Source organism: Mustela nivalis (genome assembly GCF_964662115.1).
Source record: "Mustela nivalis genome assembly, chromosome: 10".
Classification (NCBI taxonomy): Eukaryota; Metazoa; Chordata; class Mammalia; order Carnivora; family Mustelidae; genus Mustela; species Mustela nivalis.
Window position 1 is genome coordinate 19,934,202 of NC_139029.1, and position 27,326 is coordinate 19,961,527.

Below are 27,326 nucleotides of genomic sequence, written 5' to 3' on the forward strand. Positions count from 1 at the left end.
TTGGCTTTCCCCTGAATGTTTTCAAGATAGCTTCCCCCACCCCCTCAGTTGCGGATTGCATAAATGGGTAAATCCTGTTCCTTTCTTCACAGGCATATTAGCATAATGATTCAGGCAAGGCCCCTTCTTGTTTTGTACTCTTCCCCTTTATTCCTAAACTCTACTCTCCCACTTTCCTCCCATTTTGATATATGTTAAATGTATGTCTCTTTTGTCTGCCTGGTAATATGTGGAGTTATATGCACATATTTACTTCACACAAATGACACTGTGCTATACATGTTGCCTCTTTTTTTTTTTCACTTTCTAAAAATTAACATTGCTTTTGTGATATGCTCTTGTTGCCATATATAAACCCACCTCGGGGTGCCTGGGTGGCTCAGTCGTTAAGCATGTGCCTTTGGCTCGGGTCAGGTCATGGTCTCAGGGTCCTGGGTTCGAGCCCTGCATCAAGCCTTGCATGGAGCCCCGCATTGGGCTCCCTGCTTGGCGGGGAGCGTGCTTCTCCCTCTCCCACTTCCTCTTTTGTGTTCCCTCTCTCACTGTCTCTGTCGAGTTAATAAATAAAATCTTAAAAAAAAAAAAAACCCTACCTCAAAACTTCTAACTTACATGTGCTTTCATACTAACAGGAATATTAATACTCGAGTAGTGCTTAACTCCGGCAGGTGCTTTAAATGTTTTAACTCACATACTTCTTCCAATAGCCCTGAGGTAGATATTATTAACTCCCATTTTACTGATGAGAGGAAGACACAGAGAACTTGCTCGAATTTTCTATTTCTGTTGTTCAAAGTCAGAATTAGTAAATGGTGGAGCCTGAATTTCCACTGTCTTGCTCTGGAAGCCAGACACATCTCCACTTTGCCTCCATCCATGCTTTTTACCCATTCAGTCCCTTGAGGATGGAAACCTATATTGCCCTCAACTCTCTATTACCATAAAAAGTACTACAATAAGCGAATGTACAGATTGAGGTGGAATATTCCTCTGAAACACCTACCTGTGGGCATGCTCGATCTGCCAAACATTGACAGGTATCTTTTCAGAAGGGCTGTGCTATTTCACATTCCTATTACCAGTGCATAAGAACTCATACCCACATCCTCCTTATAACCTGTACCAGTTTGGAGGATGTCAGGTGGCAGCTCTTGGCTGTTTTGATTTGCATTTCTCGGTTATAATCAAATTCGAGCCTTTTTAAATATGCCTTTTAGGCATGTGCACCTGAATGTTTATAGCAGCAATGTCCGCAATAGCCAAACTATGGAAAGAACCTACATGTCCATCAACAGATGAACGGATAAAGAAGATGTGGTACACACACACACACACACACACACACACACACACACAGTGGAATACTATGCAGCCATCCAAAGAAATGAAATCTTACCATTTGCGGCAACATGGATGGAACTAGAGGGTATTATGCTGAGCGAAATAAGTCAGAGAAAGGCAATTATCATATGATCTCCCTGATATGAGGAAGTTAAGAGGCAATGTGGGGGATTTGGGGGTAGGAAAAGAATAAATGAAACAATATGGGATCGAGAGGGAGACAAACCATTAGAAACTCTTAATCTCACAACAACAAACTGAAGGTTGCCGGAGGAGGGGGTTAGGGAGAGGGGGGTGGGGTTATGGACACTGGGGAAGGTGTGTGCTATGGTGAGTGCTGTGAAGTGTGTAAACCTGGCGATTCACAAATCTGTACCCCTGGGGCTAATAACACATTATATGTTAATAAAAAAATAAAAAATTTTGGGGCGCCTGGGTGGCTCAATGGGTTAAAGCCTCTGCCTTCGGCTCAGATCATGATCCCAGGGTCCTGAGATAGAGCCCTGTATCAGGCTCTCTGCTCCACAGAGAGCCTGCTTCCTCCTCTTTCTCTGCCTGCCTCTCTGCCTACTTGTGATCTCTAACTAAATAACTAAATAACTAAATAAACAAAATCTTTAAAATAATAAATAAATACTTTAAAAAATTTTTTTAATAAATAAATATGCCTTTTATATATCACCTTGAATAGACTTCTTAGTCTATACAGTGTGAAACTTACTGTGAAACAAAGGTACCTATATCCTTTGCCTGTTTTTTTATTTGGTTTCCTCTCTTGTTGGTTGGTAGAAATTACATGTATATTCTAGACATTCCGTGTTTGTTTTAAACATCACAGTTCCTTCTCCCAGTCTGTCACCTTCCTGTTAACTTTGTCTGTGATGTGATATTGTTAGTTAAGCATATGCCCTAAATTTTGACCTTATGATTTGGAATCTCATTTAGGAAGTCTTTATCTACCCAGAGGTAACAGTTTTTCTTTGTTAGCTTTATAGTTTAAATTTCTGACACTCAAGTCTTTCATCGGAATCTACCTTTAACATAATTTCAAGTGAAAATCCAGATTTTTTTCCTTCATACAGTGAATTCGTTTTTCTATCACCATTGAAAAATAGAATCTACCTTTAACATAATTTCAAGTGAAAATCCAGATTTTTTTCCTCCATACAGTGAATTCGTTTTTCTATCACCATTGAAAAATAGTCTTTCTAATGCTTTGTGAGCCACCTTTTTCATATATTAAGTTCCCCTGTCTATACTTTCTTTCTAAACTCTCCATTCTATTCCATTGGTCTTTTTCTTCATTTCAGTGCCAGCAACACAATGTTTTTATTACTGAGGCTTTGTAGTAGGGCCAGTTCTACCAGTAGGACAGGTAGCCTGACTTTTATTTCCCTCTCAAAATAGACTTAGCTTTCGTAGACCTTTATTCTATCATATTCAGTTTATTTTTTTTTATTGTATTATTTTTATTTTTATTTCTTCCATACTCATTTTAGAATAAGTTTCCGTTTCTCACCATTACTACTAGAATTTTTATTGAAGTTTCATTGAATATATATAGATTAATTTAGGGGAGAACTGACATCTTTGCATGAAACCCTCCCCATAATTCACTGTGGCAGGTTTCCTTCACCTCTTTTAGGTCTCTGCTAAAATGTCAGAGAAGCCTGCCCTGACTATCCTAAGTAGCACAGTAGCTCACCCTCACTCTCTTATTTAATTTTTCCATAGCATTTATTACTATCCAACTTCAGATTATTTACTTACTGCTTCTCTTCTAGAATGTAAGATTCATGAGAAAAAGTGCTTTGTTTTGTTTTCTGCTGTGTCCCTAGCACTCAAAACAATGTCTGACCTTTGTTAGTCACTCTGAATATTTGTTAAACAAATGAATAAAATCTTTAGGCTACTAAGGTTTTCCCAATTATGACATTTATTCAGGTTTTCATGTCTCTGAATAGAGTTGAAAATTTTTTTTTTAAGATTTATTTCTTTGAGAGAGAGAGAGAGTGAGTGGCAGGGAGAGGTGGGGGAGGGGAGGCAGAGGGAGCAAGAGCCCCAGGCAGACTCCACACTGAACGCAGAGCCCCACATGGGGCTCGATCCTATGCTCCCAAAACTCTGAGACCATAATCCAAGCCAAAACCAAAAGTCAGATGCCCAACCGACGGTGCCACCCAGGAACCCCTGAAGAAAATTTTTAGTAAACTTCTTGGGCATTGCTTTTAGGCCAATTTCTGTAGACCAGGAGTCAGCAAACTACACCTGTGCAGGTCAGCTTGCTGTCTGGTTTTGTAAATAAAGTTTTATTGGAATATCCACATTCATTTAAATGTTGTCTATGACTGCTTTTGTACTGTATTGACAGAACTGAGTGGCCACCACAGAGATCACACGGCCCATAAAGCAGAAACTATTTGCTATCTGGCTCTTTACAGAAAAAGTTTGCTGATCCTCTCCATAGACTAGCTTATTTGCTATTATAGATCATGTTATCTATTTATTACATTTTTAAGGCAAATACTCCTGGTATAAAAGAAAACTATTGATTTTTTAAAAATATCTTTCTTATTTATTTATTAGAGAGAGAGAGAGAGCATGAGAGGAGAGAGGTCAGCGAGAGAAGCAGACTCCCTCCCGGGCAGGGAGCCTGATGTGGGATTTGATCCCAGGACTCCAGGATCATGACCCGAGCTGAAAGCAGTCACCCAAGCAACTGAGCCACCCAGGCACCCTGAGTTTTTTTAAGATAAGTCTTCTATAGTTTTGAGAGTTTGCTTGCTGATTATCTTGTGTTTTTCATACAGACTGTCATATCATTGGCAAGAGTGGCAAGCAGAAAGAGTACATACCTCTTTCACTTTTTTCTTGTCTGAAAGAATTGGCCAGACTCTTCAGTACTCTAGCCAACACTCATGGTCATAATGAGCAGCCACTACATCATCCTAATTTTATTATTTTTTAAGATTTTATTTATTTATTTGAGAGAGAGACAGTGAGAAAGAGCATGAAAGGAGAGAAAGTCAGAGGGAGAAGCAGGCTCCCCGTGGAGCTGGGAGCCCCATGCACGACTCCATCCCGGGACTCCGGGATCATGACCTGAGCCAAAGGCAGTCATTCAACCAACTGAGCCACCCAGACGCCCCATCGTCCTGTTTTTAATGCTTTTGCACCAAATGTCTCTGTTAAGTATGATGAAAAATTACATGATTTTTACCCTTTGGTCTGTCCATGTGATGAATTATATTGACAGACTTTCTGCTATTGGGCCATCCTTGTATTCCTGGGATCACTCCAAAGCATCATGATATTATCTTTTAAATACCCTGTTGGATTTGAGTGCCTATTATTTTGTTTGGGATATTTGAATTGTGGACTACCTTAATTGCCATGCAGAGATCTATGCAGTGACCACACCCTGTTTTTCCAACCTCTGCTGGAACTACAAGCTAAGCGCTATGCTAGATGCTGCATTACAACAATGGCTATGATATAGTCCCTGTCTTTAATAGCTCCCATTTATAGTGGCAGAAACAGACATTTTATACAGTTTATATAGTCATAAAAGTTAAATGAACAAAGATCTCCTTCCCCAGATGAATGACCAAGCAGGTCTGCTTCCTTTTCCTTGGATATACCTTAACACTCTTGCATATGTATTATCTTTCTTTCTTTCTTTTCCTTTTTTAAAATTTTATTCATTTATTAGACAGAGATCACCAAGTAGGCAGAGAGGCAGGCAGGGGGGTGGGAAGCAGGCTCCCCACTGAGCAGAGAGCCTGATGCCACTCTTGATCCCAGGACCCTGAGATCATGACGTGATCCAAAGGCAGAAGCTCAATCCACTGAGCCACCCAGGCACCCCTGTATTATCTTTCATAATACCCTTTCCTCTTTGGTTCCCCACTCTTCTCTGCACAATCAAGAAGCGGGATCAAAACAATCAAACAGGGGCACCTGGGTGGCTCAGTAGGTTAAAGCCTCTGCCTTTAGCTCAGGTCATGATCTCAGGGTCCTGGGATTGAGCCCCGCATCGGGCTCTCTGCTCCGTGGGGAGCCTGCTTCCTCCTCTCTCTCTCTCTGCCTGCCTGTCTGCCTACTTGTGATCTCTGTCAAATAAATAAATAAAATCTTTAAACAAACAAACAAACAAACAGGATCAAACAATGGAAAGCATGTAAAAGAGTGGTTAAGGGCTCAGGCTGGAGTGACAGCTAGGTTCCAGTTCTAGCCATGCCATTCACTAGCTGTGTGACCTTGCACGTATTGCACCACCCCGGAGATCTATTTCCTCATCTGTCAAACTGAGACTACCTTCATCACGTAGAAGATCCGGTGAACTAACCTGCGTAAAGGCTTTCAACACAGGGCCTGACGGCTGCCAGGATTTTCCCTTTCTGTCCTGGACCACAAGAAGGTCACAAAGTCTCTTTCCTCTGACTTCTGACGTTAGATGGCAAGTAAGTAGCATCACTTGTTTCACAATTCACAATGTTCTCCCTATAGTAATTCTTTTTTTTTTTTTTTAAGATTTTTATTTATTTATTTGACAGAGAGAGAGCACAAATAGGCAGAGAGGTAGGCAGAGAGAGGGGAGGAAGCAAGCTCCCTGCTGAGCAGAGAGCCTGATGTGGGGCTCGATCCCAGGACTCTGAGATCATGACCTGACCTGAAGGCAGAGGCTTAACCCACTGAGCCACCCAGGCACCCCTCCCTATAGTAATTCTTTATGTATCTTGGCTTCTGGTGCTACCATTTAGTAGTGTCTTGGCCAAGTTAGTTAAACTCTCAGAATGTCTATTTTCTTATCTGTAAAACAGGATTCATAGACGGAAGGATTCCTCATAGAATTGTCATATGAATTACATGATCTTATGCATAAAGACGTAATGAACTGCTTGGCACTTGAGTGCTTAATACTTGTTAACTGTTTTCTGTTTCAGTATTATTAACACGACTGTATGCTTCTTACAGGGAAGAACTGGGTTTTATAGTATAACATAACGGTTAAAACTCTAGAATCTTGAGTTCAAATGTGAATTCCCACATAAGTATGTTGCTCAAGCTGGGTAGCCCTCTCTAGGCCTTAGTTTCCTTATCTGCAAAATGGGAATGATAAAAGAACCCAGTTCCTAGAGGTTGTTGTAGGGATTAAATGAAATAACCCACTCACTGAGAATTTAGCATGGTGCCTGGCATAAATACTGATTTCTTGATCATTTAACAAGTATCAAGTAATGTGCTAAGGGTTTTATTTAGCAATGTTTTATTTTATTTCTGTGAACCCCATGACCCTTGCCTAGCTTAGTACTACTCATATAATGACCTTTCAAATATTTATTGAATAAATGAGTGAGTGAATTAGTGAATGCTGAGCTGTATGCCACAAGAATCTTGCCTCTGTAAGCTGGTTTGTCCCAGGTTAACACTCCTCATTCCTCTGAGATGACTTGGTGTATAAGCCATAAGGTTTAACATCTGTAAAAAACAGGAGAAGATTATAGAAAGGGGGAGGTGTTAAACCCTGGCCTTTTTCACTCTAGAGAAATCACTCATATTTTAGTGCTTGAACTTATTTCTCAGAACTGGTAAAATGAATTTTAAAACCACTACCACTTTTGAGGTAAAATTTACAACATTCAGTGTCACGGAGAACATAGAGAAAGGAGCACCTTTTGGGAGGAAATAAAAATTGATGCAACTGTTCCTGAGGGCGTTTAGCCTAAGAAAATAACTAGGGATGTGCACAAAGATGTAGTTTAAAGCTGGTCATCTTAGGGGTACCTGGGTGGCTCAGTCATTAAGCATCTGCCTTCAGCTCAGGTCATTATCTTGGGGTCCTGGGATCAAGCCCCACATTAGGCCCCCCGCTCAGCAGGAGGACTTCTTCTCCCTCTCCCACTCCCTCTGCTTGTGTTCCCTATTTTTCTGTCTCTCACTCTGTCAAATAAATAAATAATCTTTTTAAAAAATTATTAAATCTGGCCATCTTAGTGATGTGTATAGCCTACAAAAAGGAAATACTCTAGATGTCTCATAAAAGGAGGTGGGATAAATGATACTTTATTCACAAATGAGATATCTTGCAGTCATGCAAAAGAAATTGTAGTAATGAGTTTAATGACATGGGAAAATATTCCAGATACTTATTAACTTGTGACTTTAAGAAAATTACTTAATTTCTCTGCCTCAGTCTCCTTATCAGTAAATGGGAATATTAATATTGACTTCCTTATAGTTATCATGAGGATTAAATGAGTTATGCATAAGAATATTTGGAATTGTACCTGTCCCATTTATAGATATAACCTGTAATTATTATTATGTGAGAAAAAAGTTTAAAAACAATGTGTATGATATGCTATTACTTACAAAACATATATACATAGGGGAAAAGGTATGAAAGTACATACTTCAAAATGTTATGAGCTACTTCTTGGTGTTGGAAATAATGGTATATTTTATAGCTGGTTTTGCCTTTTTTTTTTACAATAAATATATATGGCTTGTGTAACTTAAAAACAATAATTAAAACAAAAACAAAACATAGGGTGCCTGGGTGGCTTAGTCGGTTGAGCCTCCGACTCTTGGTTTTAGTTCATGTCATGATCTCAGGGTTGTGAGATCAAGCCCCATAATAGGCTCTGAGCTCAGCAAGGAGTCTGCTTGTCCCTCTCTCTCTGTTCCTTCCCCTGCTCCCACTCTCTCTCTCTCTCAAATAAATAAATAAAATCTTAAAAAAAAAAAAAAAAAGATCAATTTCTTCAGTAGGGGAGTCAGGGTGACGAGAATTTTCTACCCTGTCTGTGCCCTTCTTGTTAGCTGGTATAGCTGGTATAAAAGTATGAAAGGGGGTTAGTCTTCTTTCACTTTAAAAGATAATCTCCCCTTAGAGGAGAGATGGACCCAGCATCCAGAATGCCCTTAGGCAGTAGCAAGTCCTTAGCAAAGTGGGGCCTGGCAATATAGAACCAACACTGAACTCTAGAGGTGAACAGGATATGAGTCATCACACTGGCATTCTGTCAGGTTGACTAAAATCATGTCTATGTTTTCCTTGGAGGTGTGAATGTGAAGTGATGAGATTAATTTAAAAAAAAACATACAAATATATCAAGATAAACATCTAAATAAATGGCTCCCTTCAAAGTACTTATTTTGAGAAATCACACACTTACTAACAAATTTTTGCTATTCGTATAATTTTTTGGATTTTGGGGGGGATGGGAGAAGTCAAACCAATAGACCTCAAAATTGTTTTGGATGGAATATTTTTCCTCCTCCTAATTTATTAAAATTGTGATACTAAGTGCTTTTCAGGTTGTTGTTTTTTTTAAATACTAAGTGCTTTTAAAGATGTAGTGAAACAGGTATTATTCAAGTGTTTCTAGTGGCATTATAAATTAGTAAAAACCTACTGGAAAGCAATTTGGAAGTAAATATTAAGAATCATCAAATCTTCTGGGGCACCTGGGTGGCTCAGTTGATTAAGCATCTGACTCTTGATTTCAGCTCAAGTTATGATCTCATGGGTGAGAGAAAATTAAGAAGGCTCCATGCTCAGCTCGGAGCCCCTTGCAGGGCTTGATCTCATGACTCTGAGATCATGAGTTGAGCTGAAATCAAGAGTTGGATACCTAACTGACTGAGGCACCCAGGCACCCCCCGCCTTTTTAAAAAAATATTTGTTTCAACAGTGCCACTTTTAAAAAACTTATTTATTTGACAGAAAGCAGGGGAAACAGCAGGTAGAGGGAGAAGCACAAGCTTCCCACTGAGCAAGGAGCCCAACTCGGGAGTCAGTCCCAGGACCCTGGGATCATGACTTGAGCTGACGGCAGATGCTTAACCAACTGAACCATCCAGGCACCCCACTTCTGATTACTTCAAAATTGGAATTTGTCTTTATGGAAGATGAAGATTTGCAGGGCACCTCGGTGGGGCAGTCAGTTAAGCCTCCAACTTTTGATTTCATCTCGGGTCATTATCATAGGATTGTGGGATCAAGCCCCACATTGGGCTCTGTGCTGGGCACTTGGGCACAGAGCCTGCTTAGGATTCTTTCTCTCCCTCTGTATGCACCCCCTCTCCCACCACTCACTCCCTCTCACTCAAAAACAAACAAACAAACAAACAAACAAACAAAAAAGAAGATTTGCTGTCAGAGAGCCTGTGTCATAGACCCTGAAGTTATTTCTGAATTGGGCGTCCCAGTAATGGTTTGGAGAGTGGAAACCTCCTGGGCATAAGCGTGCTGCCTCCAAGGTGATGACAACCTTGAAGTAAATAATATTCATTTGTTGGTACCAGGTATGTCCTGTGTTTAAGGAATCACTCAAAATACTGTTGTGGGTCCCAGACCGACCAGAGATTGGGCCCACTTCTGAAAGTCAGTCTTTATTAGATGTACCTGAAAAGGTAGGTGGTCTAGAGGAAATAATCATCACTCCCATTTATGAAGCACTAACTATGTTGTAGGCACTATGCTAAAAACAAAAACTATCATGTTTTAATCTCTAACAACAATATTTCAAGATAGATATTATTGTCTTCATTTTACTGGTGAGAAAAATGAGGCTCTCGGAGAAACATGGTCATGGTCACAGCTGTGAGAGGCGGAACTGGATTTTAACCAAGCTTGCCTTCAAAAGTATCTTAAGACTCAACAGCTACTCAGTAGAGCTCCTACCATTTGCATGAGTTTATTTGGTGACCTAATACTGATGGGGAGGAACAGAAAAGCTTTCAGGGGGAAAACAGTCTTTAATGTCCCCCTACCTACCCTTGAGGACCTGCCTATGTCTGAGTCCTGTAGAATAAGGGACTGCAAATTAACTGTTTTCTGGGGCACCAGGGTGGCTCAGTAGGTTGAGCATCTGCCTTCAACTCAGGTCATGATCCCAGGGTCCTGAGATTGAGTCCTGGGACTGAGTCCCCATGGGGCTCCCTGCTCAGCAGGGAGTCTGCTTCTCCCTCTGCTTACCCCTCCCCCTGCTTCTGCTCTCTCTCTCACTCTGTCAAATACATAAAATATTTTTTAAAAAATAAACCAAACTGTTTTCCTGTTTTATTCCAAGTCTCAAACAGAGCTGCTATGGGGCCCAGATGACAGAATGTGAAAAGGTGGAGGAATAGGGTCTCTAGCACCCTTTTTTGAAATATATTCCACTTTGTTACAGTGTGGATCTTGAAGAATTGCTCTGTTATTCTGAGGTGGACACAAACTGGCAAGGACATCAGAGTTGGTGAAGTCCCAACCCAGGCCAAGAACCCAAAGAGCCTCCCTGGGCAGCGACATTGGTGGCCAAAGTAGGAACAGGTAAGTGTAATGGATACACCTTGTCTGTGTCAAGATTCTTAGGAGATATCTACAAGGACAGGATCATTTAACCAGATAAGACCTGTCAGGAGCATGGGAGTGATTTATTCCTTGAGGCCTAAGGAGGCTCAGGTGATAAGAACTTAGAGCTCTACTCTGTACACAGAAAGAGTTCAGCGGCATTTGTAGACATCTTATGGACATGGTTCACCTGGGATGCAAATACTGAAGGAACTCAAATAAATGACACTTGAAGAAACAAGAAGATATAATGAATAATCCAATAAAGAGAATGTAGAAGCAATAGTAAGTAAATAAAGTGATTCAAAGTGGCTACATCTGATGATCACCTAAATATCCCCTACCGACCCTATTAGAATCTTGGGGATGTGGACCCAGGAATCTCTATTTTTCCCTTATTAATCTCTCTAGGTGAATGTGAAGATCTGTGGTTTAGGAACCACTATTCCTGGCAACCCTATTCAAAAACTGCAAATCATTTTCAGGCATTTGGAAATTAGCTCTTACAGATGGAAGCAAAATTGGACCCCTCTTTATTGCTTTCTAGGAACTGGCAATCTAATTAGAGAAGTGAGGACATACCTCATAAGATCTTCAGGGTTAGAAGTAGGTCTTGAAAGATGAGTACAATTTCAGGGGTGCCTGGGTGGCTCAGTAGGTTAACCTGCCTTCAGCTCAAGTCATGATCTCGGAGTCTGGGGATGGGGGCCTTGTCAGACTCAACACTCAACGGGGAGTCTGCTTCTCTCTTTGCCCCTGCCTTACCCCATCCCCCCATGCTCTCACTCTCTCTCCAATAAATAAATAAAATCTTAAAAAAATAAAGATGAGTACAATTTCAAAAATGAAGTAGTTGAAGAATAGGAATGAATGAAAGCAGGAGGTGGTTGAGAGGACAGTGAGTCCTCCACCTTTATTTTATTTTAAAGATTTTATTTATTTATTTGACAGAGAGAGAATGCAAGCAGGCAGAGAGGCAGGCAGAGAGAGAGGAGGAAGCAGGCTCCCTGCTGAGCAGAGAGCCCGATTTGGGGCTCGATCCCAGGACCCTGGGATCATGACCTTAGCTGAAGACAGCAGCTTAACCCACTGAGCCACCCAGGCGTCCCAGTCCTCCACCTTTAATTTGTATAAGTAAACTAAGATCTGACCCAACCATTCCTCTTTTAGGATATTTTTCCAGGAAAACTATTAAGGCTGATACCCTTTGCTGTGTTATTCATAATTTCAAGGAACACCTCAAAAGAACCAATATATTGTACAGTAATAGTAGAAAACAATTACATCATAGAATACTATACAACTCTGTAGAATAAATCTGTGTACGTAGAATGCTGTTGTAGAAAATGTAATCCATGGGGAAACGCTCATGATACATAAAGTAGCAAACAAGAATATTAAATACATCAGGTATGATCCCAATTTTAAAATACATAGATACATGTGTGTGTATATACAGTGGAAAGAGCTACAAAATGTTATGGATTATGCATAATATTTTTTTCCATTTTGCTTATCTGTATTCATGAATTTTCTGTACTGATTGTGTTCCCCTGTTTTTGAGCATTATATCATGGAAACTTACAAACATACCCCAAAAAAGAAAGAAGTGTATAGTAAACCCCCATTTACCAATCACCAAGCTTCAGCAATTTCCAAAACTTCACCAATGTTATTTCATCTCTCTGTCCCCCCAACACTTTTTATTCTTGGGAGAGAAAGAGAGAGAGAGAGAGAGAGAGTGAGCACATGTGAGTGGCTGGGGAGGGGAAGAGGGAGAGGGAGACAGAGAATCTTAAGCAGGCTCCACGCCCAGTGCAGAACTAGATGCCAGGCTCTATCTCACCACCATGAGATCATGACCTGAGCCCAATCCAAGATGCCGGTGCTTAACCAACTAAACCACCCAGGCACCCTCCTGGAGAATATTAAAACAAATCCCAGATAGCATGCCATTCTTTGCTTAAATATTTTTAGCATGTATCTCTAACTTAATATTTAAACAAGAGCATACCATTATTATATGTAACAAAATTAACACCAGTTAATATCACGTGATCCTCACTTATTATTCACATTTCCCTAATTGTCCTTTTATGATTGGTTCATTTGGGTCAGGATCCAAAAGAGGTCAACATGTTACATTTGGTTTTTATGTCTCTTAAGTTTCCTTTTCTTCTATAATGTTTCCTTCCTCCCCGCCTCTCTTTTCATGCCAGTGATATCAAGTAACAGAAGAAGCTAGATAATCTGGTTTATAATATACAGCTGAGTCATCTGCTGTTGGTGGTTCCTATAGGAAGGTCTCCCTGCCCACCTCTGATCATCCCTCCATGTGGCACAGGGGATATTTAATTCTATTTAATTGTTAATTCTTATTCCAAAGGACCTTTAAGGACCTTCAGATTCAACTGTGAAGAGTAACTCAAGAAAGGAAAGCCTAGAAAGGTGACTCCCTCCGTCTCTACAGTAACTTAAACCAGGCCCAGTTCCTTTGGATGCTGTTTCCTGTCTGGTACTCTGATAATCCATGTCAGGAAGCCCATCCCCTTTCAGAGACTGGCTCTTCAGGATGATTCTGGGGGCAGGAGGGTACTGGCGTGGCCAGAGGCTGGAAACAGCATCTTTAGCCCCAAAGCTATCCCTTTTTCACTTACATTATTAACCAGTTTGGGGAGCATTTGATCTTCATCACCAACTGCTCCAGACAAGCTGAATGAAGGTAAGAATCAGAGCCACACTCACCTGGGCTCTACACTTTCAACTTTGAGAGTTCTTGAATGCAACTGTCTTCAGTATGTCTCTCTTGAGTTAGAGTGCTCCCATCTGGATAGGTAGCCCTCTACATCTGGAGCACAGTTTTCATCCTAGAATGTTCCTTCCTGCTTCTTGGAATTCCCTTTGCTTCTCCCCTGCATTGGCTCTCCTGTGTATTAAATCCCATAACTTTTATCTTTGTTGGACCTCTAGTTTTGGTGGACTATATCTGCCAGTAGCTTCTCATGAAAGGATGCATTAGAGGTAAAAATTTTGGGGATGCCTGGCTGACTATTGATCTTGGGGTTATGAGTTTGAGCCCATGTTGGGTGCAAAGATTACTAAAATAAATGAATACATTTTTAAAAAGAGGTAAAAACTTTAACCCCTCATGTATTTGATTATGTCTTTATCCACATGTCTTAATGATGGTGTCTATGGTTTAACCAGCCATAGTATCCTAGGATGAAAATCATCTTTCAGAATTTTGAAGACATTCCTCCCTTTGCTTCTACTTCCATGTTGCTGTCGAAAAGCCAGAGCCATTCTGATCCCTGATCTATATGGGGCCAGTTTTCTTTTTCTGTAGAAGCTTATAGAATCTTGTCTTTATTTACAGAGTTCTGATATTTCATAGTGGTGAGTCTTAATGTGGGTCTATTCTCATTCATTGTGCTGGGCATACAGTGGATAATCTGGAAACTTACACGAAATGATTTTATGATTTCCTCAACTCTTTTTAAAATAATCTTTCCTTATGGAACTTTTATTCAGCTATTGCACTTCTTTGGCTGGTGCTCAAATTTTCTTTTTTAATTTTTTATTATTTTATATTATTACTTATTTATCTTTTTAAAAAGATTTTAAGTAATTTCTGCACCCAATGTGGGGCTCGAACTCACAGCCCCAAGATCAAGAGTCACATGGTCTTCCAACTGAGCCCACCTGGCCCAGGATTCAGCATTGTTGGGTCTGTCAGAACCCTCATTTATCTGCTTTTCCACATCCAAAATTCTGTTGTATTTATTGTCCCCTCTCTCATTTTTTATGCTTTAATGCAATCCTTTACTGAAGTTTTAGTGGGATTGGGAGGGGAGGGGATAGATAGGAAAATCAGATCTATAAGAAGTTATAGCCATTGACTTTATCTTTGAAATCAGAATGTTTAGCACAGGTCCAAGTAATTATAAGCATTCGATAAACAATATCTTAGTTTCAGTGAAATATGGGAATCTGCACTTCGGAGAATGCCTAAAACAAGGCACATAACAAATATTGAAGCCAGTATTATTGGTATGCACACTAAGCTATACTTAACATTCTGAAACCTGTTTATTCTACTTAATACAATCTTATGTTCATTCTTCTCCATCAGAAGTCTACCTTACTCTATTTTATTTTTATTTTTTTATTTCCAGTTAACACACAGTGTTATATAAGTTTCAGGTGTGCACATAGTGATTCAACACTTCCATACATCACCTGGTTCTCATCACGACAAGTGGACTCCTTAATCCCCGTCACTTATTTCACCCATTTCCCCTCCCTTCTGGTAACCATCAGTTTGTTCTCAATAGTTAAGAGTCTCGTTTTTTTGTTTTTTGGTTTGGGGGATTTTTTTTTGTAATCTCCACACCCAACATGGGGCTCAGACTCACCACCCCAAGATCAAGAATCACACTCTGTTCTGACCGAGCCAGCCAGGTGCCCCATGAGTCTGTATCTTGATTTATCTTTCTCTCTCTTTTTTTCCCCTCCTTTGCTTGTTTTGTTTCTTAAACTCCACATATGACTGAAATCATATGGTTTTTTGTCCTTCTCTGACTGCCTTTACTCTTTTTAAAGTTGCACACTATTCTATAGAATAGATATGCCATTTAATCATACTTCCATTGATGGACATTTGTTTTTCAATTTTTTTTCTGAAATACCAGCAATTCATACCCTAGTAATACATCCTTAAACACATGTGCTCGTATTTCTTTAAGATAAAGACTGAGAAGTGGAATTGCTCTATCATACTCACATGGAAAGTGTCTAATAGAAATTTCCAGAGTAAAAGAAGCATGTGAGTGATTAATCAGGATTTAATTATGGGAAGCACACTAGACTTGAAAGCAGAAGGTGTAAATCCCAATGATGGCTCTACCACTTATCTTGGGAAACTGTTTCTTTTTCATTTGTTGACAAATGTTTACTGGATTCTGCCTACTCCATGCCAGGCAGTGTTAGAGACTAGAAATAAGAGATGGATAAGGCATAGTGCTTGCTCTCAAGAAATTTACAGGGATTGGTGGGGAGGCAGACACATGAATAGATGCTGCTGCTTGCTCACTGTGGGCTCACTGTGGCCTTGAGAAGTAGTTTAACCTCCTGAACATCTGTTTCTTTTTCTGTAAAATGGGTAATAGCCCCTAAACCATAGGGTCGTCATCAAGGTTATGAAGTAATGGATGAGAAGTGCAGAAGTGCCCTTCACAGTGCCTGGCACATCCCATGCACTCAATAAATGGAAGCTATAGTTATTATTTAGTAACAAGATAATTATAATAAGTAACTTTTATAGTTGCTATAATAGAAGTTCTACCTCTCTGAACTCATTTCTACAGTACTAAATGAACTGTTGAGACAATAATATACAATATACAAAGTGGCACTTGATAAAGACTAGTTTCTTTTCTTGCATTTTTATGTTGAGACAGACGGTAAACAAACAGAGGGAAAGAAAATATCCATATGTTTGAACACAGCAGTGATCTTCCCAGTCCATGTGTCACAGAGCCAATTCTGGACACTTCTTTAGCTACACAGATTTCTCCTGTGGCCATATCTGAACATCTGGAATAAGGCTACATACCTCCCTGACCACAGACAGAGTGCTAACATGGCTCAGGGCTGATGGCTGCCTCCTGCTGGGGACTTTTTTCTTCCAGTTTGCTAAGTGCAACTTGTATCCCATACTTAATGGGGTCACTTATTTGCTTGACACTGGCTTCTTTGAAGTAGTTTTGTTTTCTTTTGTTTTCTTTTCTTTTCTTTTTACATTGATATAAAGTAAGAATTAAAGGAAGTGTATCTTGATACCAAAAATTCTGAGCTTTAGTTTCTAATTAAAGGTAATTTACCAGCAAGTTTAAGTAGAATTAAATGACAGAAAAAGAATAGTTTATGAAGGGGCACCTGGGTGACTCAGTGGGTTAAGCCTCTGCCTTCAGCTCAGGTCATGATCTCAGGGTCATGGGATCAAGCCACACGGGATCGAGCCACACATCGGGCTCTCTACTCAGCAGGGAGCCTGCTTCTGCCTGCCTCGCTGCCTACTTGTGATCTCTGACTGTCAAATAAATAAATAAAATCTTAAAAAAAAAAAAAGAATAGTTTATGAATATTTTGGGTAGGTTCTCTGTTTTAGGAATTAACTAGTGTCTAGCTAATTGATACTTTGCTATTATTTCTTGTTGTTTTTGCCTGTTTCTCTATTTCCCTGGAGGGTTTTTGGTTTTCTTTTCTCTCTCTTTTTTTTTTTAATAATTATCTCTTCCTTTATTTTATTTATTTTTTTAAGATTTTATTTATTTATTTGACAGAAAGAGAAATCACAAATTAGCAGAGAGGCAGGCAGATGTTGGGGGGAACAGGCTCCCTGCTGAGCAGAGAGCCCAATGTGGGGCTCGATCCCAGGACCCTAAGATCATGACCTGAGCTGAAGGCAGAGGTTCAAGCCACTGAGTCACCCAGGTGCCCCTCCCTGGAGGGTTTTAAAAGCACTGACATTTATTTCCTCTATCTGGATGTATGCTTGTCCATGCAGATCATACAAAATTCCTCTGAGTTTTTATAAGCTTTGCAGAGATAGTATGGTGCAATGGGCTAGAGTCCAAATTTTATTTTATTTATATCTATTTTATTTTGTTTTATTTATTTATTTATTTATTTTTTAAGGAGCGTGGCATGGGTGTTAAAATCATGACCCTGAGATCAAGATCCTGAGATCAAGACCTGAGCTGAGATCAAGAGTCAGACACTTAATCAACTGAGCCACCCAGGAACGACATCCCCCCCCCGCCCCAATTTTCGAGTCAGGCAGACCTGGGTTTGAATTATAGCTCTTCTACGTCTTTGCTCCTCATCTCAGACAAAATCTCTGCATCCATTTCCTCATCTGTAAAATAGGCAATATTACCTATCATACTGATAATGACGGTCACTAATCCTATGATACTAACATTATAGAATAAACATGGGTTGAAAGAATCAGATAATACGTGTGAACTGCTCAACACAGTATGCGCTTCCAGTTTTTAGTTATGATCATGATCATTTTTATTTTCATTTAGGTATCATGCAGTGCTTGGCACCTGGTTGATGCTCAGAATCTGGTAGCTATTTCAAGTTACCTACAGTTTCTAACTGCCAGGATTACGGCTTTGTTATTGTTTCATTTGTTAGCGATAAACACCATCTTTATCCTCATACTTAGGAACTTAGGAACTCATCATCTCTGTCATTCTGACAGTGCCTGGCCCCTTGCCGGGCACACAGTAGGTGCTCAGTACTAGCTGTTGAATCATGTCCAGTTGAGCTAAACATCCATTCAGGCATTAGTGCACAGCTGTGTCACTAAATAGATGCCATTCCAAAATTGACAGCCAACCCCTGACACAGACATGCTTGAATGGTTTGTAAGCCATGATTTCAACTTCCTGCATTGCAGACATCTCAGTTAACAAGCCATTCCACTCACATGACCATTGGAAGGAAAGGACAAGCTAATAGAAATATGTAGCTTAACAGCCACGGAAATGAGCTTTGGTCTAGGTAAATCCAGACTTACACCATTGCCCTAGCACTATCTAGTGGATCAGCGACTTAATCTCTAAGAACATCAGTTTTCTCATCTGTGAAAAGAGAATAACCATATCTTCTATCTCATCAGGTTATGGGGAGAAGTATTTTCCAGGTAATGCCTTCTCTTTTTCTTTCCTTGTTTTACTTCTACTTTTTCAGCTTGGCTGTCCCTTCTTCCAAAAAGCTTTTCCTGCCACCCATGGTAGGTTGGGTTCACTATTATACTCTCCCTAAAGTACCTGCCAATTACCCTCTATAATTACTTCCTCAACTACTCATTTCCTTTCTGGATTGTGAACTCCCATAGGACAAGGATGGTATCTGTCTCATTTATTCTTGTGTGCCCAGTGCCTTGGTATATAATGTTTTGGGTGGACTGTATTTGTTAACTGAGCGAACTAACAAGCTAATAATGCACATATACATAGAGCCTAACATTTAACAAGCTCTCAATAAATAGGAGATATTATTATTAGCAACATAGTTTTGGTGCTGAGTTTATTCACCTTGAGAAAGCTAGTGTAGTAAGAAAAGCAACAAATTAGAGATAGGTATTGTGAATCTAGCTCTGTGTCTTGTTTTTAATATGTCCTTTTGCCAAATCTTTATTCTTCTTATTTTTCCACAATTGAAATGAACATAAGATATTCCCCCAGTATCCACCTCAACTTGATTCTTATAAAGTCTGCCCTTTGTCAGACCAGATCGTATTCTGCCCTAGTACTTTTCTGTTTTTTCAGCTGCTAACTGTTGACCCCTGACCTCCTCCATTCTGACCATCTAGCCTCCAACTGGCTACCTCCCAGCTTCCAGCTACATTGGTCCTCTCAATGAAGTCCAAAATCCTTAAGGTGCCTGCTAGAGCCTTACCGTCTTCCCACCTTCTCCTTGCTCACTGTTGTCCAGCCAGTGAGCTTTCCTGATGTTTCCTGGAGGCACTAATCTCCCCGATTCAACGCCTTTGGACATGGCAGTCCCTCCACTTGGAGCATTGTCCCCTCTCTCTTTATCTGGCTAGCCTCTATTTAATCTTAATGTCTCAGCTTTTAACACCACTTCTTCAGGGAGCATTATTTGGCTCCTTTGGAAGAAATTAGGTCTCCCTATTATATGCCCTCTTCCTTGTAGATCTGGTATAATACATTGTCAAACCTTCTCATTTTAAAAGAAGTTAAGAATCTGGCCTTAAATGTGGAATTTATGCTTTTAATACTAGAAACTAATTTAAAAATTATAAAACACTGAGGGCCAGACAAAAATATCTGTTGGTTAGTGACTGCCTGTGGCCTGCCTGTTTGTGGTCTGAGCTGTTCAACCTTGGCCTATACTTGGTAACTAATCCTGTGTTAATCATCACTCCATTGTCACTCCATTTAACTGTCCACTCTATGCCAAGTACTGTGATTGGTGCTTTATATAGATGATTTCATGTAATATCCAAAACCACCTGTGAGGTCAGGTAAGGTTCAGAGAGGTGAGAACACTTGCCCAAGGTCACAGGCCAGAAGCGGTAGAGCCATGTGCCAAAGGTCTTCCCACTGCACTGTTTTGTGTCAAGGTACTATTTGTCAGTTTAGAATAGGAGAAACTTCTGAAGCTCTGCCTAGCAACTATTGATATTTTTTTCTGCTCACTCTGTGCCAGCCATTGTGCTAAGTGGTTTACATGATCTGATTCAATCTTCACAACTATACAGAAGAGCTCTTATCATCACCATTTTATAGATGAGAGAACTGAGGTATAGAAGAGGTATTTGATTGACCCAGCGTAAAGGCAGACAGTCTGATGCCACAGTCTCCATTCCTGGGAACTACTGTCACAAGTTTGGGTTTGTGGCAGAGTAGTGAGCTTCAAGGGAAAGGAGAAAGGGAGAAATTTTTATCACTCTTTCTCCAATCCAGAGCCCTACAGAGAAAACTCAACTGAGAGAAGAATCCCCCTAGTTTATTTCCAGGGACAGGCTGTTGAGAAATGTGGCCTGCAGGTGGCAGCACTCTAAACTGCGAAGTTCAAAGCAACAGTGATCAAGCTCTGGACAGTCAGTCGCTTACTTGCATATTGTTCTCTGATTGGTCGGATTCATTTTGGCTAATGAATCAGACTTGGTTCTCAGCCCAGTCAAAATGGCCAGGTTTGTAGAGCCATTCCCATCTGTCAAAGAAGGGAGCGCTCTCAGAATTTGAAACTGCGGTGATGTCATCCAGTCCAACCACCATCACCTCTGATTTTAAACTGCGTTAGGTAGAACCGGGTTTCAGTGATTCACCAAAACTTTTTGAAATCTTAGGGTTTTGGGGTTTTTTAAAATTTATTTATTTGAGAGAGAGAGAGAGAGAGAGGGAGAGAGCAGGAGTTGAGGGGCAGCGAGAGAGGGAGAAGTGGACTACCCCCTGAGCAGGGGAGCCAGACACAGGGCTCAATCCCAGGACACTAGGATCATGGTATCAGCCCAAGGGAGATGCTAACTGACTGAGCCACCCAGGTATCCCAATCTTAAGGTTTTTAAAAATATTGATTTATTTATTTGAGAGAGTGAGAATGGCGAAAGGGGCAGAGGAAGAGGGAAAGAGAATCTCAAGCCGACTCCACAGAATATGGAGCTCAGCACAGGACTAGATGCCACAACCCTGAGATCAGGACAAGAGCTGAAATCAAGAGCCAATGCTCAACTGACTGAGCCAGCCAGGTTCCCCAAGATCTTGGCTTTTAAAAGAAATTCTCTTTTTTGATAGTGGTGTTTTTACAGTAGAGTCTATATTGAAGGGAAAATCCAATAGCCGGAAAGAGTATACAGTGTGAAATCAGTTTCTCTATCACACACTATTCAACTGCACTATTTTTGCACTACAGAGGAAAGCTTACGTATTCTTCGAGGTATAGACTATGGATTTAAAAGTATGTATTTACACATATCCTTTAAATTAAATAACCTAAAACTATTAACTTTTGTTTTTAAGATTTATTTATTTATTTAACAGAGAGAAAGAGCACAAGCAGGGGGAGCAGCAGACAGAAAGGGAGAAGCAGTCTCCCTGCTGAGCAGAGAGCCCAATGTGAGGCTCAATGTGGGACTTGATCCCAAGACCCCAGGATCATGACCTGAGCCAAAAGCAGATGATTAACTAACTGAGCCATCCAGGTGCCCCTCTCAACACTTTCTCCCCCCCCCCACTTTTTTTTTAAGATTTTATTTATTTGAGAGAGAGAGAATGAGAGAGAGAGAGCATGAGAAGAGAGAGTTCAGTGGAGCCAGACTCCCTGCCGAGCAGGGAGCCTGATGTGGAACTCGATCCCAAGACTCCAGGATGACCTGAGCTGAAGGCGGTTGCTTAACCAAGTGAGCCACCCAGGCGCCCGCAACATTTTCTTTTATCCACATCTATCTCTGTAGCTTTAACTGATTCACTGTGACTGCTTTGTGCTATTCTGTATTATGACTATATCACAGTTGATTTGCCCATTGTCCAGTAGATGCATATTTAGCTTGTCTCCAGTTTTTTTCTTTGAGATTTCAAACAATACTACAAGGAACATCCTTGCACCTGCAGACCATGTCCATGTTCACTGCTGAAAACTTGAAAATTTGATAAAAATAGAAAGACAAAAACTAATATTACCTATAACAGTTATTGTTTACTGAGTAGTTAATGTATATCAGCTACAGTGCTGGCCACTTTATGTATGTTACTTTAATTATCACACCAACCTATATAATAGGTTCTATTGTGTTTTCCATTATACAATGGAACTGAATCTTAACCAGTTTAAATAACTTGGGCAATGGCACACAGAGAGTGGCAGAACAGTTTTTTAATTGCCAGAGCCCATGTTCTTAATGAGCATGAGCTGCAAATCCAGAAATCTTAATGGTTAGCAATAGTGTTTCCTTTCCTTTTTTTTTTTTTTTTATTAGGTTCTTTACCCAACACGGAACCCAACACAGGGCCAAAGTCACCACCCAGAGATCAAGACCCAGACACTTAAGTGACTGAACCGTCCAGACACATCTAGTGTTTACTGTTAGTTGGTTTCTCAGAAGAAAAAGAGATTTGGCTCAGGCTACTTCCCATTTAAAAAATTATGTTGGGAGTATAATACACATGCAGGAAAGTATAGGTATCCCAATTAATGAATTTTTACAAATTTAAGATACCTATGGACCAAGAACCCAGATCCAGATCAAAAAACTATCTTACCAGGGGTTCCTGGGTGGCTCAGTGGGTTAAAGCCTCTGCCTTCGACTCAGGTCATGATCCCAGGGTCGAGGGATGGAGGCCCACATTGGGCTGTCTGCTCAGCGGGGACCCTTCTTCCCCCACCTCCTCTGTCTGCCTCTCTGCCTACTTGTGATCTTTGTCAAATAAATAAATAAAATCTTAAAAAAAAAAATCTTACCAGCATCCAGAAACCTCCTCTTACCTTCTTCCAGACACTGCTCTTCCTCCATGAAGTGGAGCTGCTATCCTGACTTTCAACAGAATTTTTAAAAAATTTTATTCATTCATTTGACAGAGAGGGACACAGTGAGAGAGGGAAGGCAAGCAGGGGGGAATGGGAGAGGGAGAAGCAGACTTCCTGCTGAGCAGGGAGCTGGATGCAGGGCTTGATCCCAGGTCCCTGGGATAATGACCCAAGTCGAAGGCAGCTGATTAACAACTGAGCCACCCAAGTGCCCCTCAGCAGAATATTTTGCCTGTGTTTTATTTTATATATGTTAAGTCGTACAGTATATGCTCCTTTGGTCTGGCTTCTTTTAGTGTTAATGAAAATCATCCATATGGCTGAGTATAGCATACTATAGGACAGAAAAGACATATGAGCAACATAACATCCTGCAAAGAATTATGAGTACCATTGAGTCTTTCATCGAGATTGTTGCCAGCCATCACCTTGAAGACAGCATGATAAATGGGATCTAATATAGAACATGGACAGATCTGAGCAATGCAAGGGATGTTCTGGTAAAACTATTGCCTTACCACATCCTCTCAGACTTCCCTTAGAGTCTAGCTGAAGCTGCAGAAAACAGCTTAGTGAGGGCTTCAATTCTTCTCGCATTTTTTTCTGCATTCTGTCCTGGAGCTTTTCCAAAACCAGGTTACAGGACACTGGTGGAAACCTGTTCTGAATGCAAGAGGATCTGATGCCCCCGGGCTAATCCTAATTAATGGGGCATAGAAGCCAATGGATAAATCCTTCTCAGAGCAATCCTTGGGTGGACCATGTTGAGAGGCATTCTAGACAATCCTCAGATGGTTTTGGTAGGTTCTACCCCAAGGTGCTAATAGCAGTGCTCTTAGTTGGCAATGCACCCTTGGGATGGCTCCATCTTTTCTGTTTTACTCTAGGATCTTACATTAAATCCCTGGGAGCACATTCCAAATAAATTACCTGCAACTAGTACTTGTCTCTAGTTCTTCTTTCTGGGCAGAATCCTAATTAAGGCATATGTAAAATTCCTAGATGCTCAAGAAAAAGGAGTTTTATTATTACTACTATTACTACTACTGTTATCACCATCATTAGTTACCTGGCATTTCATAATTGCCGTCCATATCCATCCCCTTCCCCAGGGATGGTACTGAAATTCCACAATTAGAACTTCGATGGCAATAATTTTTGTTTTGTTTTGTTTTTTCCTAAGGGTACTGGGAAGCCACTGATTTTCTTTTTTTTTTTTTTTTAAAGATTTTATTTATTTATTTGACATACAGAGATCACAAGTAGGCAGAGAAGCAGGCAGAGAGAAAGGGGGAAACAGGCTCCCCGCTGAGCAGAGAGCCCGATGCAGGGCTCGATCTCAGGACCCTGGGATCATGACCTGAGCCGAAGGCAGAGGCTTTAACCCACTGAGCCACCCAGGTGCCCCGATTTTCTTTCTTTCTTTATTATTATTTTTTTTTATTTTAATTTTTTTTAATTTTTTTTTTTTTTAGATTTTATTTATTTATTTGACAGAGAGAAATCACAAGTAGTCAGAGAGGCAGCAGAGAGAGAGAGGGAAGCAGGCTCCCTGCTGAGCAGAGAGCCCGATGCGGGACTCGATCCCAGGACCCTGAGATCATGACCTGGGCCGAAGGCAGCGGCTTAACCCACTGAGCCACCCAGGCGCCCCTTCTTTCTTTAAAAGAGTTTTTTGACTATACGATTTTTCAGGTTTTGTGAAGTATAAATTGATGAGCAATGAATTTTATGTATTTAAAGTGTGCAGTTTTTTTTTTAAAGATTTTATTTATTTATTTGACAGAGAACACAAGTAGGCAGAGAGGCAGGCAGAGAGAGAGAGAGAGAGAGAGAGAGAGAGAGAAGCAGGCTCTGCACTGAGCAGAGAGCCCGATGTGGGGCTCGATCCCAGGACCCTGGGATCATGTCCTGGGCTGAAGGCAGAGGCTTTAACCCGCTGAGCCACCCAGGTGCCCCTAAAGTGTGCAGTTTGATGAGTTTTGGTATATTTAAAACTCATCAGTCTTGAAACTATAACCATGATCAAGATAATTAATATACCATCACCCCCCATAAGTTTCCTTATCCCCTTATGATGTCTACCTCTGCTTTCTTGGGTCCCCAGACAACTGCAGATCTGCTTTCTGTCACTACTTTGCTTTTCCTAGGATGTTATACAAACGGAGTCATACAGAACATACTCCTTTATGTCTGGCTTCTTTCACTCAGCATAATTATTTTAAGATTCATCATGTTGTTGTGCATATCAATAGTCCATTCCTTTTAACAACTGAAGAATATTCCATTGTATATCCATTCACCTTTTGAAGGACATTTGAGTTGTTTCCAGTATTTAGCGATTACAAATAAAGTTGCTATGAACATTCATGTTCAAGTCTTTATGTAGATGTATGTTTTTCATTTTTTTTTTTTTTTTAGGTAAATACCTAGAGTGTAATGGTTGGCCCATATGGTAGGTGTATATTTAATTTTTAAAGAAACTGCAATATGGTTTTCCAAAGTGGTTTTATCGTTTTACAATGCCACCAACAGTGAATGAGAATTCTTGTTCTACACCCTTGTTAACACTTGATGACTTGGTAGTACAAGTCATGGTGTGTAGATTATCTCATTGTGGTTTTAATTTGCATTTCCCTAACATCTTTCATGTGTTTCCTATAGATTTATTTTCTTTGGTAAAGTGTCTGTTGAAATCATTTTTTAAACTGGGTTCTTTGGGGGGAGGGGGTGCCTGCATGGCTCAGTGGGTTAAGCCTCTGCCTTCAGCAAATGTCACATCTCAGGGTCCTGGCCCCTCATAGGGCTCTCTGCTCAGCAGGGAGCCTGCTTCCCTCTCTTTCTGCCTACTTGTGATCTCTGTCAAACAAATAAAATCTCTTTAAAAAAAATAAAATATAAGCGGGTTCTTTGTCTTAATGGACTGAAATAATTCTAGATATTAGTCCTTTGTTGCATGCAGGTTTTGTTGGGATTTCATCCCAGTGTGTGACTTGCCTTTTCATCTTTTTTTTTTTTTTTTTTTTTAAGATTTTGTTAGCACAAGCAGGGGGAGCCTCTGGCAGGCAGAAGGAGAAGCAGTCTCCCCACTGAGCAAGGAGCCTGATAGGGAGCTTTTCATTTTCATAAGGGTGTTTTAAGAGCAAAATTTTTAAATTTTCATTACTTATAATTTTTTTTTTCTTTTATCGATTATGTGTTTGCAGCTCACATAGATTTTTTTTTCCTGTTTTTCTCCAGAAGTTTTGCAGCTTTAGGTTATACACTTAGGTCTAATTGGGGCTGTGACACAATGAGGTTGGCATTTAGCAAGATCTTCTGGCAGCAGCAAGGAAGGTGTTTGGAGGAAGATAGCCGGGAGGCCTGAAACTAGTGAGACTTGTAGAGACGACTGACTGACGGTGGCTTCCTCTAACGGTAGTGGAGAAAATGGAATGTAACCGAGATATATGGAATGTAGAATGACTGAAGGAGGTGTCAAGAATGATTCCTGGGTTTCTTCTTTATGCACAAATTGAGAATAACTGACTTATAAGTTTTTGTACTTCAAACTGGCCCTCAATAGTTTTTTCCTTTTGCAGAAATTATAAATGAAATTTGACCGGGCAGGGACTGAACTGTTAATCTGAAACAGCACACTTGCAGCATCAGCTCCTTCCCTAGGCACTGCCTGCAGCCGAGTACTCAGTTTTATCGTCCCAAGTCCAAAGACCCTTGCCCTCTCGGTATCAGGAAAGGTGCACAAGTTCTTCCACCCGCAGGGCGCAGGCAGCGGGTGGCGCATGCTCAAAGACGCCCTGGAGTACTGACGGCCCGGAGAGCGGAGGGCTAGAGGGTCCCGCCATCTTGTCCCGCCCGCGACCCAGCTGGCCCTTGCTGAAGACTACAAGTCCCGTGAGTCCCCGCGGAGGCACTTCCTACCCCCTCACTGTCCGGCCTGCTCCCGCTCCCCCTCCCGGGGCGGAGGCTCTGGCTGCGGCCAGGCGGTCGGCGGGCCAGGTAGGATTTCCGGGGGAAACTACTGTGGAGGCTGAGGAGGCGGCGGCGGCCACCCGGGTGAGTTCGAGGAACAAGGGAAAGTGAGCGAGAAGTACGCGGGGTCTGGCTGTGGGTGTCTCCTAGGCTCCGGCAGTGTTTTTGGCTCCGCGAGGAGGTGGTGGTCCGGGCGGGGGTAACGGCCGGAGCCGCGGTGGGGTCGGGCCGGGGCGGGGCGGGGCGGGTTGGGCCGGGGCCGCCGCCTCCTCCACCCTCCCACAACGGTCCCGCCGTGGTTTCTCCGCCTGTAGTGCGTCCGGCGCCGGCTGGCCCACTCCGCCCCCCGCGATTTTGCGGGGCTCTTTTGTCTGGGCAGCCCCTTTGTGCCCGTGCGTGGAGTCGCCTCCTCCGTGGAGCCCGTCGGGCCGCCCCTAATGGGGACCGGTCCCTGGGGATCCGGTTGCGGTAACCGGATCAGGTCAAAGTCCATTTTTCAAACCCGTCCTCGGTCGGACCTCTGCATCTCGGCCTGGCAGAGCGGAGGCTCGGAGCCAGGCAGCGGCAGACGGAGTTTCTGTTGAAAACCCTCGAGGTTATTGTC

The 27,326-nt window shown here is 41.3% G+C and overlaps 2 protein-coding genes and 1 long non-coding RNA gene across 9 annotated transcripts in view; 2 read left to right on the top strand and 1 right to left on the bottom strand.

Annotated features, from left to right (window-relative positions):
* WASF2 (WASP family member 2) overlaps window positions 1-27,326 on the bottom strand; it is a 937,387-nt gene that overhangs the window by 683,873 nt on the left and 226,188 nt on the right. The gene's annotated exons all lie outside the window — the stretch shown is intronic.
* LOC309841659 lies at window positions 5,148-17,700 on the top strand. The gene is made up of 3 exons (XR_014299230.1): window positions 5,148-5,804; window positions 10,524-10,663; window positions 17,384-17,700. It is a non-coding gene; the product is annotated as an uncharacterized lncRNA (long non-coding RNA).
* PHACTR4 (phosphatase and actin regulator 4) overlaps window positions 24,437-27,326 on the top strand; it is a 110,645-nt gene continuing 107,755 nt past the window's right edge. For 2 of the 5 annotated variants that reach the window (XM_082684807.1, XM_082684804.1), the window contains exon 1: window positions 24,437-26,806. The gene's annotated coding sequence lies outside the window, so the exon portion shown is untranslated. The remainder of the gene's footprint in view (window positions 26,807-27,326) is intronic. The other 3 variants (XM_082684808.1, XM_082684805.1, XM_082684806.1) reach the window with 3 other exon arrangements.